The 16295-nt window shown below is 35.5% G+C and overlaps 1 long non-coding RNA gene across 2 annotated transcripts in view; it reads right to left on the bottom strand.

Moving 5' to 3' along the window:
• LOC110340560 overlaps positions 1–16295 on the bottom strand; it is a 261177-nt gene that overhangs the window by 162011 nt on the left and 82871 nt on the right. For both annotated transcript variants that reach the window (XR_005878864.1, XR_005878863.1), the window contains exon 3: positions 1948–1996. This is a non-coding gene — a long non-coding RNA (uncharacterized LOC110340560). The remainder of the gene's footprint in view (positions 1–1947; positions 1997–16295) is intronic.

Here is a 16295-nt window from a genome sequence, read left to right on the forward strand (position 1 = left end):
GAAGATTATGAAACTGTTTCTCTAGCTTATTCCTTTGTGGTGACAGCTAAGTGTGAGAATGCAACTTCCCACCAAAGCAAAGCACCACGTGCTCCTACTATAGGCAGCAAAGAGGTGTTTTACATATCCGTCACACTGAACCACACAGCAGTGACGAAATACTCGCCAGAGTAACTTGATTCCTAACTCCTTGACTTACTACAGACATCAGGCATTTCCTGGTGGCTATTACACATAGAATTAAAACATCCATGAGGTTGGCTGTGCAATGCCATTTTTCTACTTTACGTGGCAGAAGGACTTGCAGTAGATGATTATTATGAAGTCTGTGTGTACATATTATTCTGCAAAACCATTATGAAAACTAGGCTGAAATGCATTGAAGGTTCTACCAGCAAAAACAAACCACACATGAGCAAATGCACACCTTCCTGACCACAAAGATGTATGAACTTACATCTTGCTTTCTGAGCACAGAAGGGAGGCCTCCACAGTATTGACACAAAGGGACATATGCCATATTCTGTCACTGGCTTCCCCAGCATAAAGATGACCAAAAGATGAACTGGCTTGTACTATGACTTTTTCTTCATACATATCTATTTTGAGTTTTATCAAGGATTATTTATGCATTTATATACCATATGTCTCTATATATTTAATTATTCAGGCTTATGTGATATACTTACATATGCTTGTATGATTCATTTTCATTTAAAATTATTCCAGTTTATGTTGGACATAGTATGAAATTACATAACAATAAAATAATTAATGATATGCTAGTACATATTAATATAGTATTTGTTTAATAAATATACAAATACATACACATGTCCATAAATCTAAATTTACTGTCTGTGGTTTGATATTGTTTTCCTTTTTTAAGAAAATCATTAAGTATACACTTTGGTAACAAATTTTATGAATGAAAGGGACATTTTAATGTTACAAGTGGCTATAATTTTGTTTAAATAAAACAACATTATGAAAGTAGAGGTCAATTCAACCAAAACATACATTTTAAATTATTTTAATGATTAAGAAGAAAATGTTCAATATTTGGTCTGGGAATACAGTTCACTGGTAGAGTACTTGATAGCATATGTAAAGCACTAATTTTATTTCCCAGCACCAATAAAATTTGCAATATTTTTACCATTTACTGCCCCTGAGATGCTATCTCTTCTATGTCTCTCTCCCTCACTTTCTCCTACCCTCTCTCCTTCCATTCCCATATCTCTATCTCCTTCCCTAGCAATTACCTATCTATCTACCTATCTATCTATCTATCCTCTATTTACCTATCTATCTATCTTTTATCTATCTGTCTGTCTGTCTGTCTTCCATTCATCTGTCTATGCCTGAAGAAAGCTTGTGGAAAATTTAAATTTTTTGTAATTTTTATTACAATAATAAGCATATAGACATGTATGAAGAACAGCTGTAAGCATCTTATTGCAGCTAAGAAGAATCTCCTAATATCAATACACAGAGAACTGGTATCATCAAATTTTATAAAGTTTAATTAGTAGATCTTCTCCCTAACCATCTTTAAGTCCAGCATTAATATTATTATTTTCAGCACAGTACAGGGAAATAATACACTGAATTTGCTGAACTATCACTGCAACTGAAATCATTTATTCCAAAAGGAAAATAACCTTTCAGGGAAAATGGACATTGAATGGGAAAATAATTATTGTTATTGATGTTTTTCAGAAATAGGACTGCACTACAGGTAGCCATATTCCAAAACTATTATGTAGAAAAGTTGAGTTGAAATGTTTTGCCTTGCCATAAATACCTTACAATCTAAGGATCTGCTTCAAATCTTACACCCTATATAGATCTATAAAGTTAGACTGGAAATAGAAACCCAATAGGGAATATGGTACATTGAATTACAACATTAAATTGTAGAGTTAGCAATTATTTAAGACTTACCATTAGTTTTGGAGTTATCCTTTCATAATGTCACCTTAATAACCAGTATCTGAAAGGAAAAAAATGCATTAAAGTATTACCAGTCTTAAAAATCTCCTGAACTAGTATTTAAATCATTCACATTTATTCTCAAAGAGGGCTTAAAATGCAAGCATCCTTACTGAAATAAAATTCTAAATAGAGTTAAAAATTCCACTTTGAACACCTGACAGATGAAACAACCTGAATATAATTATAGATGCAAAATGGATAAAAAAGGTTCTTTACTACTAATAATCAATTTGAAATACTTGGCTTTTCTTTAGTCTAAAAATATGCAATTCATAAACTCCAAATTATAGGAATATAAATCATTTAGAGTATTAAAGTGAGTCCACCATAGTTAGGTTTCTATGAAGGCAAACTGTACGGTTGTTACCATGAGTATTGTTGTTTATTAAGTGATAAAATTATTTTAGAGATGAATTATTGGCCTGTTGACAAATGCACAAAATTCTGTCATTGATATGTGTAAATGGAAGTTTCTGTCCGGACAGGTAGATCCCTCTGCCATTTAGTAACAAATAAACATACAGAGGCTTACATAAATCATAAATTGTTTGGCTGATGGCTCAGGTTTCTCCTTGGCTATCTCTCTCTTACTTACTAACCCATTTCTATTAACCTGTATTCTCCACAGAGTCTTGGATTACCAGAGATGCCCAGGCTCCTGCTTACTTGGCAGCTACAAGGCATCCCTCTCGCTACTCACTCTCTGACTCCCTCTTCCCAGAGTACTCCTTTTCTGGTAGCCTCAACTATACTTCATTCCTGGCTACATCCTGCCTGTCCACTGATGAAAACAGTTTTATTCATCAACCAATAAGAGAAATACATATCTACAGCACATAGAGGGACATCTCCCATCAGATGTGTTCAGTCTATAAATATATAAATATTTTCTCAGTCACAGGTTTTACTAATGAAAAGCTACTTTAAAAACATGAAAATCAAATGGATTAGGTTGTAATCTTAAATCTACTCTTTCAAATGTATTTTCAACTCTTAAAAACAAATCTTTTTATATGATTTTTGATACCTCATTTCTTTCCACTCTCATTTTCTGTCATATCCATCCAAAATTATTTATGCATAATACAAAGTGGGATTATTTTAAATTAGGTGAAGATTTGGGGGTTTTACAGATCACATTCAAACTCTGTTCCAAGTGGCAAGTATTAACAAGATGATTGATGGCTAGTGCAGTTTTTCAAACAGAAGAATGTTAATATGAGCACTAGAAAGCATACTTTTCTCTGTTGACCTAATTCATCCAGAGTTTGGCATAATATTTGGAAACTCAAACATTAAGTAAGGCTAGCGTCCAGACCATGAAAATACAGAAAAGCAGAATGGAAAATTATAACCTGATGTTTCAAAGTTTTCATGTGAAGCTGATATGGTCTGATTTTTTTATTTAAAGTACGTAAACAGATCAATTATATCGACATGCATATATGTACATACTATGTTTGTTCTGTGAGTGAATAATTTCTTTAATTTTTTATCTTTATTGCTATTGTGTGAACATGTAAGAGCTTGCAAGGTGTGATTGCATGAGTGCAAGCATGCGCATGCCACAAACATAACCTCTGCCCTCCACACACGTACTGTGGCTGAAGTTTCTACTTAAGGACCTTTTAAAAGGAAATTATATCCACTAACAGTCAACCAAAGAATTTTGAGTAATTTCCCCATGTGTCCTTTGTGGGATACAAAACAATAAACTTATAGCATTTTATTCAATAAATGCAAATGTATTTGTACTTGATTGTTAACAGTACAATGATTTTATTATCAATATTTACTATTAGCTTCCATCATTAAGCAGATCAAAAATATTTGTATATGTAATACTAAAATGAACTGACTTGGTTCCCTGTAACTCATGTAAAGGCAGTTCATTTCAGTAGAAACTTTAGCATATAAGTTTATCCTTAATATCTTTAATATCTCTATGGAGCACTAATCACTGATCCACTTTTTATTATAGCTATGATTCCAACAGATATAATTTATCTGTTAACTGCCAGCAGCCCCAATTAACTTCCTCTGCAGTGAAGCATACTTCAAACACATATGACCACAGTTCTCAAAGTACGGAATAGAAACATCCACCAAATTACTACTATTATGTATTTTGTTTTGGTGTGATTAATAAAAAAAACACCTCTACTCTTGCAGCAATTGGTTTACAGCTTCATTTTAAGGTATTTTTGTTATTCATTTTATTTTATTAAACTACCTGGTAGTGAACTGTATGAAAAAGTGCAAATAACTCCTAACTCTAGTGTCATGGGTCAGAATATCAACAAGTATGCACAATTTGTTGAAGGAGTAAAACAAAAGAAAAGGAAAATTATCTGCCTGCTTAATGGAAAAGATGACCACACAGACTCAGGTGCTCCACTTTGTCAGGGAACCTAATGAGTGGAGGGATTCTTTGCGTGATGCCCTGGAATCTACAAGCTAAAGTTACAAAAAGTATTTCTCCCTCACTCTAAATGACCATTATGGCCTGGCATGAAAGTATTACTAATCATAGCAGCCTGGGCAAGCAGGATAGCAGGGGAGCTGCCATGTTAACTACGGAAAAAGAGTCAAACTAGAAGGAACCTTGGAAACCAAATGTTCTGGCTAACGTACCATGCCTGCTTGGCCACAACCATTTCTTATTCTATTTAAATCATTAGAGGGCTAGGAAATGGAACACATTTTTCTCATATGCCCTAAATAGAAAATCACAAACACTTGATACTTTAAGTACTTTGTAATTTATTATTCTCAATTTAAGATTTTTTTTCTGTTTTGAGTAGTTTATCCCGAAGTTGTGGTGTGTCCTGAAATTGTACTTTTTTAATAAAAGCAGAATGATTAAATTTGACCCTATTATTTAAATGATACTAAAAGTCTATTTGACTGAAATTAAATCTATTCTAATGCCAACAACCTAGAATTTAAGCAGGGCAATTTAAATGCATGCACTGTATGAGCAATCGCTAAACTTATTTTGTGCTGGAATACCCTTTAAAATGTATAGAAAATAATTTATATTGAAACACTACAACATAATACCAAATCATTTATGTAGATTAATGGAATGAACCATTTAAACAATGAGTCAAAATGAGGATCCCAGGACCATGGCTACTCTTATTATTTACTATGCCTGATTTTGAGTGTGAGAGTTATATTTTGAAATGTACCCACTTAATTTTGATACTCAATCCTTGTGCTCTGGGGCCACATCATGAACGATGGTACTATGGCTGGTTTGGTTTCAGAAAGCATGTGCTGCCCGAACTACACCTGGGAGATATCAAGAAGAGGTTTCAGTCTAGAGAAAACTTTATTTCCTTGCTATAATTCTCTTAGGAATAATGTATCAAGAATCCAGGCATAGCTGCTCATATCACATCTATAGCCCCAGCACTTGGGAGCTGAGGCTGAAGAATTGCTAGGAGCTCATTCTCAGGCTGAGCTTCAGAGTAAATCAAGGCCAGCATGAGCTACAATGTGAAACTCAGTCTCAAATGAAACCCAAAGTAAAATTAAAATTAAATTAAAAGTAAAAAAGCAACAAAAGAATGTCTGTCTTGATCTCGAGAAAAGCCAATAGCAGTGTGGACAGTGCCTCCTTGTTTTCCATAAGAACTTTGAGAACCTGATGTCTTTGGCCCCCATTTCAATTAGAGGGAACAAGGAGAGTCTGGTCTCTTTAAAGACTGTTCCTAATTGGGATTTACAATCCAATCTAGTCTTCTTTTCTTTAAGTGAAACTCGTGTATCAGCATCTCCACTTGAGTAACTCAGCGCATGTCAAAGATCAATCTCTACACCTCTCTGTGTGAAGATATTTCAGTCTTTAGCAATGATAACCATCACCACTCCTTCATTTACGTAATGTGCACACTGTGGAAACCAAGGTTGATTCTTTTTCTGCACTATTTAGTTGAGAACAATTTCCTTTAATCACTTTCTATATCATTTGGCAGAGCAGATGCTAAAGATTCCAATCAGAGTCCAGTCACTTTCTAACATAATTTTATGATAAACAATATCTAACTATTTAACATTTTAAAACATGGGAAAGGGAAGAAGAAAGTGGAGAGCAGGGAGGAAAGGAAGAGGAAAGAGTATGACAAAATAAGAAAGAAGTTAGAGAAGGAGGAAGACTAACAGGAAACAGGAAGGAGGGAGGGAGAGAGGCAGGGAGGGAAGTAGGGAGAGAGGGAGGGAGGGAGAAGGAAGGAGGCAGAGAAAGACAGACAAAGGAAGGAAGGAAAAAAAGAGGGAGGAGAGAGCTGGACAAAATTAAGCCTAGTGATAAAGACTCCCCTCCCCATGCAGCAGTTTCTCGGTGTGCCATGGTGCATAATTACAATGTTTCTAATTGTGAGCAAAATAATGTAGAGTCTGGGAAGTGATCAGCTACCCCAGTAGCTCCTGGTGGAATGGGAGTGGAGGATCTAAGCATGTCACTGGAACTTCTCTCATTCATCCTGCACATATGATATCCCCTTCATCACCACCCAACAGCCAGGGCAACCTGGATCTAATGTTGTCAGTGTTCCATGAAAAGGCTTCCCATGGACTCAGAGTAAGACTTAAATCTTGATGAAAATTCACAGCCTAAGCATAGATGTCTAGACCCTTTCTGGTGCCTATTGCCCATATCTGCCTTACTGCCCTAAAGCTATCATGGTCTCTTCTCTCATCTTTGAACTTCCCAATATGTCTCATGTCACGGGCTTTATGCTTTCCATTCCCCTAGTGACACATTTTCTCCAGCTAAATGTTTTATTTTTGTTTTGGCCTTTGAATAAATATCACCTACGAAGGAAAGTCTATCCCTAACATGAGACATAAAATGACACAATGACCTTCAGGGTTTAATCCTTCAGCTTGCTCTATTTTTCTTCACAGCATCCTTTGTCTCCTGGCACCTATGTGCACGTATATATAGTTACTATTATCAGTATTTATTAGTACCCATCTCCTTAAGGGCATACTTATTGACTCAGTTTCATTGCTAATTCCCATGACAGTGTCTATCACATAATGAAGTAATAAAGTCATATCGACTAAAGAGCCACACAATATACAAGCAAATAAGCAAAGGTGGTTATTCCAGGTAATGAAAAGTGCCAAGAATCAAATGAATGAGGAGAGCAGAGGATCCATGGACAGGGGGCAGTGCCTCATGGGTGATGGGCATCTCAGGAAGTATTCATTAAGTAAATATCAGAATGGCTATGGTAGGTCGTCAAGCCTTCCATGAAGAAAAACTAATAAAGGGATAAAAGAAAAGCCGCATTTCTGTGAAAGATTTAAAGATATTCTAGAAGAAGTAGTGAAAGTAAATCAATTATTAGATGTGTTTTCTAAAAGCACAGTGAATCACATTTTTAAAACACAGGAGGAAAGAAATATTTCTTAAGCCCTTCTCCACACAGAGGTAGGGTAGTGTGCTGGAAAACAGGTGGAGAAATTTATACTCTATATTGGGCACTGAATTTTCAGAATTGGTATTTACAAATTTACTGGTTATATTTACCTCTGGACATAAGCATTGAGAACAGAGTCTGAGTTAATTATTTCCATCATTAAGAAGAACTCAAAAAGGAAGAGCTCAATACTCACAGAAGCAAATGAACCAGTCCTAGCTTTCATAGAGCATGCTATACTGTGTCCACTGAGGGGTGCTGTCATAGAGAAAATTGCCCAAAGATTACTTTGGGTTCACTAAGTATTCAGAACCACAGAACTCAAGCCTCTCAAGGACAACTGATTTGCATTCGGATTCTACAAGCTGATCTTAAGATTGTATTTTAAAAGAAGGCCAATCACAGCACCAAACTTCAAGTTTTCTTCCTTTCCCCCAAATAAAACATAGCTAGTATCCAGGCATGAGAGAATGACACCAGTGAAAGCCTCCAGTTTTCATTTCCCTCACACGGCATTCTTGAGGGTGTGCGTGTGTGTGTGTGTGTGTGTGTGTGTGTGTGTGTGTGTGTGTGTGTGTGTGTGATGTTTCTGAGGGTGTGTACATGGAAGTGTGCTTGTATATATGAATGTAGAAGACAAAGTTTGACAGCTGGGGTACTCCTCTATAATTTTCCATCTTACTCTTTGAAACAAGGTTTCTCATTAAATCTAGAACACATTCTCATGTTGGCTGGTCATCGAGCTCCTAGGATCTGACTAAGTACCATTGGTTCAAAGAAAACAAATAGGAATCATTGAATTTGTGAATCCATCACTTTTGAAGAATGAAGGAATATGGGAGATGAAGAGTATACACCAAAGTCGACAAAGAAGTTTTTGAGAGGACTGGGAACACTGAAGTAAACGGAGGGAATAGATGGTGTCAGCCACAAGCAGCACAATGAGCTGCACCTGGCAGATGCACAATGGATGCCAGCTGAATGATCAAATGAGTGAATCAAGAGGAGAATTAAAATAACCATTAAGAGATTACCATAATTCCAAATCCATCAAATTAAGAAAGGCAGATAGATTTCAATAGAAATTGGGTTGTTGCTATGGCATGTCATACTGAAGGTGTGAATCTCAAGACACCTTGCCACCTTCCCTCTCTTACACTGTTTTATGACACAGAACTTCCCTAATTGACTTAAAACAAAGCACAGAGCAATCTGTAAGAAGTCAGAGGCCGAGGCAGGGATTGCACTTCCTACATCCAAGGCATATGTTGAGATAGGGAAGGTTAGCTCTGATGTAGGATGAGAGCCAGGGGTCAGGTCAAATCTTGTTCCTTGGCATTCTAATACTATCCATGGGCTGCCTAGCTATTATCTCCTGGATTTGTTACAACTGCAGAATCTTGGCATCTACTCTCAAAGCCTCTGTACAATTTTGTATACTGACAGTATTTCTAGATGGAGGTAATTTTTTGTCCTTTTCAGAGGTAGAGATCCAACTGAGGTCCTCAGGCATGCTAGGTGAGCCCTCTACCACCGAGATACAACCCAAGCTCGTCTCTAACTATTTGAGGAATTACAGTTAACTGTTTAGCTGATATGGAACCAGATATAAATCTGCCTGCCTTTAAATATATACACCATGTCAACTAAACCTACATAAACTATAACACTATGTATAGGAATAGAGAAAACATCACATAGAAATGTTATGCTTATCTAAAATATTCTTGCAAATCTCAAATAAGAAAAATCTTTAAAGAGAACGGACTATCCTTTTTCCCTGTATTTGTAATAACACTCATATTGCATAACTGTAATTACGATAATTCAAATAATGTTTTATAAAGATTTATCCACATCACTAGATGATAACTTGATCTATGCAAAGTATTTGATGACAAATATGAATTATAAAGGAATAGATTTTAGTACACTAAATGGTCCTTCAAGGAAAAATATTCACAAAAATGAGCTTCTTTTATTAGAACAGCATTAAGTAGTCTGGTGAGAATTAAGGTCTCTGAATTTAATCATTTAGCTGTGGTGAAAAGTGGATCCCATAGGGAATACATATGAGTATAAGAAACAAAACTGTATTTCATAGGTAAAATGAAGTACTTTAGAAATGCTCATTTTAGCACATGTTAACATTATGGAGTCTACATACAAACATGGGTGTTTGTAATAGCTGAGCAGAATGAGGTTAAGGGTCAGTAAAAACAGGAAAGCTGTGTTGTGTCAATTAAGATAAATGGTTTTTTGATCTTATGCTATTAGCAAAAACAAAACAAGAATTAGTAGAAAGTAGAACACATGAAGGCTACAGACAGTTTTTAATGATCACAAATCTGATTTATTCCTTCATAAAATTGCGGATAAGTTTGGGATTGGGGTTTCATTTGCCTGCTATGGGGAAATACGAATTTTTGAAGTTTGAAAAGTTCAGACTAAACATTTTTGAAGAGTAGTTGGAAGTTCAGAGTTGAGTTTCATACTTAATTATCATAGTTTTCCAGCCTAAGAAGTTCTGTATACACTTCAGATTTCTCTTACTGCCACAGATTTAACATTATTTTTCTATGTCAGGAAAAATGTAGACATGAGAGTAAATATACATATACATAAGAAGGAAACAATTCTGTCTAAAACTAAGCAAGATAATTGGACAGTAATATGACTTATAAATTCACACTGTATATAAAAATACCTAAATGCCCATACAATGCTTGGCATTAAAACATCATTTGCAAAACTTTCATGTGCAACTGTCATCCACTGATTTGTTTTCAGACTTTGGAAACGCTTTTAGAATGCAAGAATACTAGGTTTTACATCACCTAGAGGTTGACTTCCAGCTCTAAAATTACACAGCATTTGCAGTATAGATTTTAAGGTAAAGGCTTTGATGAGTTGATATTGGCTAAAGAGTTTTCAGAGTATCATATTCATATGTTGACTTGATTTTCTCAAATTACAACAAACATTCAAACATGCATTTCTGACATACATATATACATATATACATATATATATATATATTATAGCATCTAAACTTAATCATTGTACAATTACAACTGTGCCTGTGCTTAGAATTCATATTTTCCTTATGATGAAATAGAGATATCCTTTGAGAATTTACTTCATGACCGTTTCCACTGTGCTCATAAATATGATCAGAAACAGCTAATTTCTGTAATTATCTTTCACTTACTTTTTATATAATTCTCCATGAGATCTTAACTTTGACTTCTTAACTCTACCGTTCATCGTCATATTTGTGATTGCAATCTTTCTGTGATGGATCAATACCTGTGAAGCAGTAAAACTAGACTACAGAAAGTCTATGGAATTCTGAGATTAAACATAGATAATTCTGGGAACTCCTCATAACAATGTATATATTGATTTCAATTAAAAAGAATTCTGTTCAGTTGATTTCCTCCAGTGGAAGAAGGATACAAAAACTGTCGGCACATCATATTATACATTATGTAAAATACTAAAGCATGTGTTAGATAAGTTTTAATTTCCAATGACCAGTCCAATATATGAACCAAAATAGATTATTTAACTACATTTGCATGGTACATAATCAAGAAGTGCTTAGTGTTTAGAATGTGTGTTTTGAGAAACTAAATTAGGGCCATCCTATTAATGCCCCATGCATTGCTCAAAGTAGCGTCTTCAATACCTTTCAATATACATCATCAAAGAACACATTGCTCTAACTTAAGAACTGAATACATCCAGGATTCTGAATTCTCTATTAGTTTTCCAGACAGCTAACCTTTTCCAGATATCCAACTTTAGAGGTTGGACATCTAACTTATCCCTAGTCATTTGTTGTGCAAAAATCAGTCAGGACTAGAATGGTTTATCTTTCAAATGGTAAAGAGAAACTTCATAATTACTAGATTTTTATAACTTTCCTTACCTCTAAGCAATCTATCTCAACAGATAAATGAAGCCAATACTTGTGGTAAAATTCCTAAAATTAAATGTTATATAGTTGTATACTGCTTTAAAAGATTCATCGTGTGAATTTTCTAAGGCAATGAAGTAATGAGTCAAGGCTGGGCTGCAGACATCTTTAAAATATATCTGTTTTCAAAATATTGATAGCAAGGCATCACTGTCTTGACAATTGCATGTCAGAAGACATAACTGTTTTCTCTCTTTGTTTGGTCTCAAGTTAAAGAAAATTCTGCCAGTAAAAGTGAAATGTAGGAAGATACAGGTATAAATTCGCACTTCTTTCTGTTTTATCAGCTTCAGATGATCATAAAATTAGGTTAATCATCTTATAAAAAGTCCATTAAACCATTTGGTAAAATGCTACCAGCTATATGCCCTTCATAGGTATATACTATATACATTAACACATTAAATTTCATAAACACTATGTACCTAACATCTATTTAATATTATGAACCCTATGTGGTTTGCATCACCCCTCTTACATTATTTTACTATTTTCCCCCTTAAAATATCCACTAATAACATTAGAATAATATTTTAGGACACTATTTAAGAAGGCTCTAGACACACACTTATATTAGGAATGCATAGTAAGCATCTAGTAATCACAGATTGCTAATAAAAGTCAATCGCTTATATAGAAAGTCACTAAAAGTTGAAAAATAATATGCATTCAATTGTAGATGATTCTGCCTTATATCTCATGAAAGATATTTATTGAGCACATGCTATATTGAAGACATTCTCACACACTGAGCCAACAGAAAGGTTTGATGTCTTTAATTTTATGGATGAATGTTGAACAGTTTGCTTTTTAAAATAATATTGTGGGTGTGTCATAATACTCTAAAATTGAATTTAAAGAAATGTTTCTAACTAGCATAACTTGTGATATGAGTGGGGTATTTGTTGATACATGTCACATTGTTAGTAATAATCCATATAGTACCTCATTTAGAGAGGATTTTTATGGGAAAAGCTATTATTGCCCCTTAAATATTCAATATTAAATATTCTCATGTACATATTGTTATATTAAAGTGAGAGTAGTTTATAAACTATCAGCTTGACTCTGAGAATGTTTCAAAGTGATTGTGTATAGCCATATTTCTTAGGTTAGCATAGCTTATGCTTACATATAACTATTCACAAAATGAAATACAGGTTTGCAAATAAAAGGGAAAGAGATGGATAAATGAGAGTCAAACTATCAACCTCATACCAGACACCGTGGAGTAGCCTCTTTTCCTTTAACCACAGCTCACAGATTTTAATTCAGTGTGCAAGCCTTAGTGCAGATGCGTTTACTCAGTTTTCCTTTGGATAACTGACAGATTAAGTTTCCACATATAAAATGCCTGGCCACTGACCTTTGGCAAAAAGTGTGATCAGTTGGCCCTTCAGAGTTTCTCTGATGCTGTATTACCTTAACATTTTTTTCTGTTCTATGAAGGACCTAGAGTGTGGTTGCATCAAGGCAGTATATTTACCGCTTATAGTGATGCCTGGATGATTATTATACTAAAACATAAATACTCATAGTTTCATTTCATACCCCAGATGTTTTTCTCAACATAAAAACAAAACAAATAAATAAATAAATAAAACAAAACACCATGAACTTCAACATATTCAGAGAAAGCATCAAGCTTGCATAGGTTTAACCACAAGCTCATGTCTACCTAGCACTAAACAAGAGACACAATAGAGAGACACACCAGAAAACAATTTTTTCACTTGGACTTCTCGATGAAAAGAATAAAATGGTCACAATCAAGTTCACAAACAGCTGGTTTTGTAAAGCTTCAAAACATGTTCTATTGGAGGAGGTATTTTGAAAATGAATTTTTAAATTCTAGTGCATGTGGTGTCCCTTTATAGGAAAATACATAACTTGCCTCAGCAGGGTGTATGGATTTCTTAGCCACTTAGCACCTCAGATGTTGAGAACCCATTTTTACAGAAGGATACATTTCCTTGGGTATACTCAGTACAGTACAAAATGTACTTCTACAAAATATATATGAGAATGCCTTGGGCATTATCATTTGGTTCACTCTTTCCACTCACCCCTTCTTATGCTACATGTGCAAACATTGTTCAAACGATAGATGGCATGAACTATCGATAAACACATAACTGGGAAAACAGCTGTATCTGGTCTCTTTCAGTACTGAGCTGTGGTAGGTGACCAGATGATTCTGTTCTGTGTTAGTACGCACATGTCTGTGTTTTCCATGGTTACTAAGGATCTTGCTAATGATACAGAATGCACCACATTTCATATTTGTTAGATGCTTGTCCATAGCCGTTGGGCTATCATTAGGTCCAAACAGTAGCTAGCCTTTCCACAGAAAGGAACACTTGACATCTGCACCCACAAAATGACTAAAGCAAGCACGGAGTGAAATACAAAGACAAGAATCAGAACAGAACAGTTGTCAGAGGCTCTGGGTTTGCTACGAATTTAAGTACTTTGTGAACATATTTGTAAAGACAGAAGACTCTGTGCACTTTCTTAAAACACTAACGTTTATGAGGGAAGTTTCTCCCCAAGCTTCCTAGGTTTTCTGATGGGACACAGACACAGAAATGAACATAAAATGGGGAAATATTGGTTACAGCATCAGAGAAAATGAAGTCAGAGAGAAATAGCCATTCAGAAAAATACATCTCCAGGTTACAGCTTGGCAAAAGGAAATCTTTTTAAAATAACAGACATCATAAGGCTACACCAACAATAGGCTTTCTTGTCCTGCCCCTGGGAGAAGAGTGTCTTGACCCTTGACCTTTGCTCACATAAAAACTGAAGAATCAAGAGCATATTTGTCATTGCTGTTTGTTCATACAAATTTACTCTTTTAATCTGAACTAGAAAAAGAAAAAAAATTCTATTCCAAAACAACCCAAGTCTTATTCTTAAGTCATGTGACTTGTTTTTTTTTTCCCCTACCAGCCATGTGCTCTGTATCATTTTACTCTGAAATAACTGCGATTTCAGCTGAACCTCCCTTCGCTTATAATGCACCGCATACCCCACGAGGGAGCCTGAGAACAGGCTGCCTTGAAAAGCAAGGTCCTCATAGTTGGCCTGTAACCATGGAAGCAGATGCTGTTTTCCTCTACCCTGCTTACCTCTTTGCAGCCTCGAGCTGCTCCCTATTGTTAAAGGGGGGTATGCCTCGATCCTTCTTCATCATGACCAAACTTGCCTCTTCTTCAAAGGGCATGCTGCTGCAGGTCATTGGTCTAGACTGTTTGCACGGTCCAGAGAGCAGCCTTGATGTAACCCTGGCTCCGTCTGAGCCACACCACCAGCCGTGCATCTGCAGACTGGAGAGGGACATTGGAGATCCGTATTTGAAAAGAAGTCTGTCTGATTTTGCCATTGTGCCTTTTCACTCATCGATCGAATGAATATCGAACCTTCTGTCGTTGCATGTGTGAAATAGATAGCTTAGCCAGCACTTTTGTGGCCAACCTGCGCTGTGGGCCAAAAGGTTTTCATTTTAGTCTCAAGATTTTTTCCCCCTTTCTTCAGACTTGACGAATTTTGTATTGGCTTAAATTATTTGTATGCCTCTATCCAGCTGTTTTGGCGACTGTATGCTATACTTTACCAGCAGGGATTTTGTTTTGGTATCAAAACGGAGGTTTTTTTTTTTTCCTGTCATCTATTTGTTTTTCTTTGAAGCTGTCTTAAGGTCTTTTTTGTAGCTTTGTAGTTAGAAGTGGTCTAACTTTTACTACACCCTATAAAGCCGCACATCTGAGTTACCCTTTTAAGGGGGCGATTTGATGGTGTCTATTATTTAACAGGCTCAAGTACAGGAAGGTGAGCTTGAACCTCTCAAGGTGATTTCAATGATTTATAAGAGTAAGTAAACCGGATAATCACATTGATTTTTAAGATGAGCAGTATTGTTTGATTAACTGTATTTGAAAGGAATTTGTTTTCTTTCCCTTGAAAAAATCAGTAAAAGTATTATTTGGAAGCATGGAAATATACTTAAAAGCACATATCTTCCTTGTGCTTAGGGAAGGCGAATAAAATCACTATGATTTAGTATATTGAATAAATATATTTATAATGTCTGTCTCATGGTATGACTTTACTAGAAAGTACAAAATATGAAAAAGTCTTTGCATTTCATTATCTAATATGACCTAAGTTTACTACTGTTCACCAACAGCTGATGTTAATGCCTGATGAGATTTAGTGACCTGATTTTTCTCAAATGCATGATTCTACTGTGTTTTTATGAAACTCCACAACTTCAGGATGTGGGCTGCATCTCTCCAGCGTGGTGATTAGGAAGCATTGTCTGTGTGTGTCATCAGGATCAGTCTGGTTTGATTTGAAGAAACCAGTAGTTCATACTTAAAGGCACACCTATTTTCTCTAATTGCCACAGGCGAAGGGGAGTTTCATGCCAGAATAAAGAAGGTTATTGTGACAGATGAAGTATAATTCACAATGAGTACTCTTTTTGTCTAGCCTTAAGTAGCACAGGAGCATTTACAAGCTGAATTTTGTGGCAGAGTGTACGAGCTGATTAAAAAAAAATAAGAAACTGGAAAAAAAGAAACAGGCCTATTTGTGTTTGGCTGGAGGGTGGTTATTTTGTGTGTGTCTGTCTGAGGGTCATATTTTGTTTCTCCTTACACTGAAGATACACTGGCCAGAAGAAGTCCCAAGGAAACAGAAGAAATAGGCAGGGAGGGTAGAAAGAAAGAAAATAAATTGCAACCAAACGTGTCCCTTCCTTGTAACAATGAAGAAAATGGGTTAGATGGATTTCTGTATTCTTTGACATATACATGAAACAGTCATATTTTTCAACACATGTTTTTGCTGCAAAAGTAGGTACCTTTAATTTCATA

This window comes from Mesocricetus auratus, unplaced genomic scaffold, assembly GCF_017639785.1.
Source record: "Mesocricetus auratus isolate SY011 unplaced genomic scaffold, BCM_Maur_2.0 Super-Scaffold_100008, whole genome shotgun sequence".
In the NCBI taxonomy this organism is placed as follows: domain Eukaryota; kingdom Metazoa; phylum Chordata; class Mammalia; order Rodentia; family Cricetidae; genus Mesocricetus; species Mesocricetus auratus.